The following is a 6,158-nucleotide window of genomic DNA, read 5'->3' on the forward strand; positions in this document are numbered from 1 at the left end:
TCTTCTTCTTCTTCTTCTTCTTCTTCTTCTTCTTCTTCTTCTTCTTCTTCTTCTTCTTCTCTTTCTTCTTCTTCCTCCTTTTCTTTTTATCTTTATATCACACCATTAAATGAGATATTGAGAACATAATTAGTTCCATGCTCCTGAAGTTCAGGAGAGAGGATTGGGCTGGAGGTAAGTATATAGATCAGTGGTTCTCAACCTGTGGGTCGTGACCCCTTTGGGGGTCGAACGACCCTTTCACAGGGGTCGCCTAAGACCATCGGAAAACACATATATAATTACATATTGTTTTTGTGATTAATCACTATGCTTTAATTATGTTCAATTTGTAACAATGAAATTGGGGGTCACCACAACATGAGGAACTGTATTAAAGGGTCGCGGCATTAGGAAGGTTGAGAACGACTGATATAGATTGATGAACAGGAGAATCTGTCCAAAGATTGAGCCCTGATGTTGTTCACTAATTTAAAAACCAATGAAATAAGGAGAAAACAGAAAAATGAATTAGAAGGATCTATCAGCGAGGTAGAAGGAGACCAAAAGAAAGTTGTATCTGCCTGGCCGGCATGGCTCAGTAGTTGAGCATCAACCTCTGAGCCAGGAGGGCGAGGTTCCATTCCTAGTCTGGGCACATGCCTTGGTTGGGGGCTTGGTCCCCAGTGTAGACGGTGGCCGGTCAATGATTTTCTCTCATTATTGATGTTTATGTCGCTCCCTCTCCCTTCCTCTCTCTGAGATCAATAAAAAAATATATATTTTTTTAAAAGAAAGTTGTATCTAAGAAATTAAATTTGTCATTGAAATACATCAACATGACAGTGCATTTGTTGTTTATGTAGTAGATCAAGGCTTTTCTTAAAATTAAGTAAGTTTGAAGTTATTTGACCAGTTGCTATTGGTGACTCTTCTCTCTAGCCCTAGGCAAAGGGAGGGGCACTAGTTTATGTTAATACTAAAATTCTTCTCTTTTTAAGCTCATTAAAAGATCTGAACTTCCATTAATATCCAAGGAAACTAGGCTAGAAATTGTTTGCAATGCTAATGGGAGCTATGAATTTAAATTTTCATTGACATAATAAGGCCAGGTGTTTTAAACACTGGCAAAACTCAGTGGTGAGGGCAACAGACAGACATTCAATGCTTTATAACCCCATGTTGAAACCCGTACTATTTATTAAGCATCTTCTTATACACAAAATCATTCTAGGTCCTCAGAGTTATGCAAAGTTGAATGAAGCACTTGATCTTGTTTTTCAAATGGGTTGCCATTTAAACAAGACAACACAACTGAGATAATACATTTTATAAAATGCTAATGGGAAGGGAAAAGTGATCCAGTTCGCAAAGAGACATAGCAGTGCAAAGCATGGAAAGATGCACTTAGCAATAGAGAACAGGAGAGAAGCCCTAGGAAAGAAAAGAATAAGCATCAGGGTGCCAGAGCCAAACTTCTACCAATTAGTAGTGTCTGTAAGCAAATCTCTCAGTCTACTGAAACCCCCAGCTGCCGTTTATGTTTTTTGTAATGTGCCTAGTATCATTTTCAGTACATCCATATCAATTCACTTAGTCCTCATAGCAACCAATAAAGCGGGAGACATTTTTTGATTGTGTGCCTGTGCCACAGTCAGTCAGCTTACTTGCATCTGGTGCACTCTGTCAGCACCTCCCCACAAATGCATGCTACAGTGACTTTGCATTCCTACCTTTCAGGTTGTCCCCAAAGCCTTAGAATGCCACTCAGCTTGCAAGAGTTGCAGTTTGGGAGCAATCCTCAACCAATGGGGAGTCAACGGATAAATGCCTTGGCTATCCTGGCTCTGGAGGGGTCATTCTGAGACGCATTCATTCTGAGACGCATTCTATGTGGTTCCTTGGGCAATCCCCAGGGTGAAGAAGCTTCAGTTGTCCACCAGAGAAGCCATCATTGCCTTCTTCCCTTCCTGTTTCATTTTCCTACTCTTACCATCATAGTTTGCTGGTTAATATTAATGACAGGAAAAATAATGACAGGAAAAAGAGCAAAGGGGAAACCAGACATTAGAAGCATGGTCATCTGGGCAACTTCATGCTCCATAGGAAACCACTGGTTCATTCCCTAAAATCACTGGGGTAAGGGGTCCAGCAAAGGGGAACATGGCCTCATGCACAGTGAGGTCAGGGTGACTTCGGGAAGGTGCTTGCCTGTCAGTCTAGCCTGGGGAACCATGCATTGGCTAGGAAGGCAGAGCCAAGGCAAGGGCTGAAATCCTGCAGGATTCATTAGTTAAGCTCCTAGTTAGCATCCCCTGACAAAGAAGCTGTCTCTCTCTTGTTCCTCTTGCTTCATTTCTGCTTCCTTGTACTCACTTGCTCCATAGCCAATACCAACCTGCCATGTGGCCCTAGAAGACCCCACATGCAATGGACTACAGCTAGAAACACAAGCTAACCTAGCGGCGCTGGACTGGACTGGACTGGACTTTCATCTGGAGCAGAAACTCTCAGTAGTGGCTTGGATCGTAGCCCTGCTGAAGACAAAATGGGACTTGACCCATGGCTAGATGGAGGGAAATGGGACTTTGGTGGGGAGCGCCCTTAATGTTATATCATCAATAAAGCTTTCCACAATACCTCATCCTCCTTGGGGGGCGGGGTGTCAGGAAATTCTTATTCCCATTTCACCCCAAGAGCTCCATTTCCACCAGCAACAGGTAGGGATACAGAGGACATCCCATGGATAGCACTACCTTCTTCACTCTGCTTTCTGCAGTCCCCTCCCAATACATTCACTGCAACCAAATCCGTGTTTCAGGTGCTGTTTGCAGAGAACCCAAACTAAGATAGGAACAAATTGCTCCACACTATAATAGATATAAAAATAAGATTATAAATACTTCAGAAGTGATACAATCCAGATGTGGCCCCTGATCTTCCAGATTAAGTAATACCGAATCTCTTGGAATTAAGACTTTCATTATTTAATTGTTATAGATAAATACAATATGTATAGAGTCAACTATGGAAGCCTATGATTCTAAATTATAATTTCTTATGCATAAAAGAAGGAAAGAAATATTTTCTTGATAGGAATTTAAGACCTAGAACACTGAATATTCTGGGTAAGAAAAGTTCTCTTATCCCCCTACTCTTCTCAATATAAATTAGTAAAAGAATATCCTCAGGGTTTAATCTCTGAATGTTTTATTTCAATAGACAATGCATTGAAAACCCCTCTGTGTGGTGTCTTTTGAAAAGTGTTCATTGTGTTCTCTGACTCTTGGTTAAAGTCCTTTCTCGCAGATTTATGGGGACTTAGATGACAGTTATAGCCTACATTTGGACAGTGTTTCACTGTTGAGAGTGCTTGCACATATGCTTTTCCGTTTAACTGCTGGAACTGTATTCCATGAGCTACCTTAGCATCATTTTACAGATGAGGAAACCTATTGCACTGACTGCATCTTGCCCGTGCCCATGTACTTGGCAGAACGAGGTAACGAAAACACATCTTGTATCCAAGGCAGGCTTTGGCTACTGCAGCATCACCATTTATGAAGCCTTTGACTACAGCCAATGCAGAGGAAGGCAGTAAGAAATGAACTGTCTGGGTGAACCATGTGGAAAGGAAACGGTTTCAGTGTATTTACGAATAGCTGCTTCCCATCAATTGCTGTCTTTCGTTCTCTGCATTTCCACAGCACACGTAGATTCATGAAGAAGGTTAATTCTAATAAAATTTATAGAAAAGAACCATCGTGTTAGGAGTACCAGGGAATCAAGTTGAACACCCTGACAGGGCTAGGCAGTTATTCAGTTCCTCCACTGGTGACTCCTACCACGGGTGCATCTTCAATCTCTGGACCCGCAGTTTACTTACGTTTAAAGTGCTACTGGTCATCCAGATTCAAATCAGAAAATAAATGAACTTACATGTAAATTCAAATCATAAGTTGCTGTGTGGCCACCTTGTGCTAATTTCAAGCTGCTGGCTCTCAGCACACTTGAAAAGGGGGAAGGAAGAATCTGTGTAGGAGCAGATAGCAATGTGCCCTTTCTTAAAAGTCAGGGAAACCATTTTTTAATTAGTCTTTCTCCATCTGAGCAGTTTGCAAAGGGCAAGATTTTCTATGTTCTTCATCTCTTCATCCAGCTGAGGAGCAATAAATCCTTTAAGTCTGTATGACATTTTCATGTGATCTTAACAAGTCAACAATACCTACCTCTTCCACCCTACCTGCAATGTCCCAGCAAGCTCTGTTCTGATCTGTGACATCATAACCACTTCCTCTCTACAAGTTGTCGATACTTTAATTTTTTATTGTGGCAAAAAAAGGCATAACAAAATTGACCATCTTAACCATTTCTAAGTTTACAGTTCGGCAGCATTAAGTATGTTACCGTTATTGTGCAACCATTCCCATGACTTTTTCTTTCTTTAAAACTATTAAACAATAACGCACCATTTTCTCCTCCCAACAGCCCCTGGCACTGACTATTCTACTTTCTGTCTCTTTGAATTTGACCAAGTACCTCAGTCATTATCACCATCCATTCCCATATTTTCTTTCTTTTTTAAAAATCCTCACCTGATGATATTTTTCCATTGATTTTTAGAGAGAGTGGAAGAGAGAAGGGAATACAGAGAGAAATATCAATGTGAGAGAAACACATTGATTGGTTGCCTCCTGCAGGCGCTCTGACCAGGTCCCAGGTCGGGGAGGAGCCTGCAACCATGGTATGTGCCCTTGACTGGAATCAAACCTGGGACCCTTCAGTTTGCAGGCCAGTGCTCTACCCACTGAGCAAAACTGTCTAGGGCCCATGTTTTCTTTCTTTAAAACCAACAGCCTATATATAGTAAGCAAAGTAAAGCATAAAGAATATAGTCAATAGTATTCTGATAACTGTGAGGTGTCAGGTACTAGACTTATCGGAGTGATTACTTTCTAAGGTAAATAAGTGTTTAATCACTATGTTGTATACCCGAATCTCATATAATATAGTATGTCAACTGTAATTGAAAAAAAATAAAACAAATCCCTGTTTGTCCCTCCCCTAAGTCCCTGGCAACCACCCTTCTACTTTGTTTGTGAATATAAGTAGAACCATATAGTATTTGCCTTTTTGTGACTGGATTGTTTCACTTAGTATAATGTCCTCAATATTAATTTATATTGGAGCATGTAACAGACTCTCCTCCCTTTATAAGGCTGAATAATATTATATTGTATGTATATACTACATTTTCTTCATTCATCCATGATGAACACTTGGGTTGTTGCAACCTCATAGCTAGTGTGAATAGTGTTACTCAGAACATGGGTGAACAATTTGTTTTCAATCTTAATCTTTTAATTCTTTTGGATATAGAAGTGGAATTGATGACTTCTATGGTAGTTCTATATTAATTTTTTAGGAACTCCATAGGTTTTGCCATAGCAGTTGCATCATCTTTTATTCCCACCAACGATACACAAGGGTTGCAATTTCTTTGCATCTTCACCAATACTTTTTATTTCCTGGGCGCTCAGTATAATGTTTTATAGTAGCTAACCGAATAGGTGAGAGGTGATACTTCATTGTAATTTTGATTTGCATCTCCCTAATGATTAGTAATCTTTGAGCACCTTTTCATATGTTTGTTGATCATTTGCGTGTTATCTTTGGAGAAATGTCTATTCAAGTCCTTTGCCCATTTTTAAGAATAGGGAATTCTTCGTGAATTTATCTATCATCCGTACCCAGGAGCCATGTTCATCTTCTCTGTATCTTTCCAATTTTAGTATATGTCCTGCCAAAGCAGGCACATATTAGTTGCTGTTTCTTAATGAGAATGTTCAGTGTTTTATTAATATATTTTCCTCTTCTCAACAAACCATCCCCCAACTATTCACCTGTGTCTAACGTTTTCTCCTTTAAAAATACAGAAAGGGATTTGTATTTATTTTTAAAACTTATTTCTTGCTCCTCTTCAGGTCATCAACTCTTGACATTGCTTGATCACTGATAGTCTTTGTGTTTTGGAGGGTTTGGTTTGGTTCTGTATTTGTTCACGTCTCTAGGTTTGGGGGAAAGGAAGATTTTAAGTTCTGGCTTAACTCTGCCACTTTAAACAACCTAATCAAGGTGGAGATGAGTAAGGAGCAATATTTCAACCTTGCATCGAAAGG

The 6,158-nt window shown here is 39.9% G+C and overlaps 1 non-coding gene across 1 annotated transcript; it reads right to left on the bottom strand.

Annotated features, from left to right (window-relative positions):
- Positions 1–5,688: 5,688 nt before the first annotated feature.
- LOC111827628 lies at positions 5,689–5,793 on the bottom strand. The gene has a single exon (XR_002831260.1). It is a non-coding gene; the product is annotated as a U6 spliceosomal RNA (small nuclear RNA).
- Between the last annotated feature and the right edge of the window lie 365 nt (positions 5,794–6,158).

The sequence above is a fragment of the Myotis lucifugus genome, unplaced genomic scaffold, assembly GCF_000147115.1.
Source record: "Myotis lucifugus unplaced genomic scaffold, Myoluc2.0 scaffold_195, whole genome shotgun sequence".
Lineage (NCBI taxonomy): Eukaryota > Metazoa > Chordata > Mammalia > Chiroptera > Vespertilionidae > Myotis > Myotis lucifugus.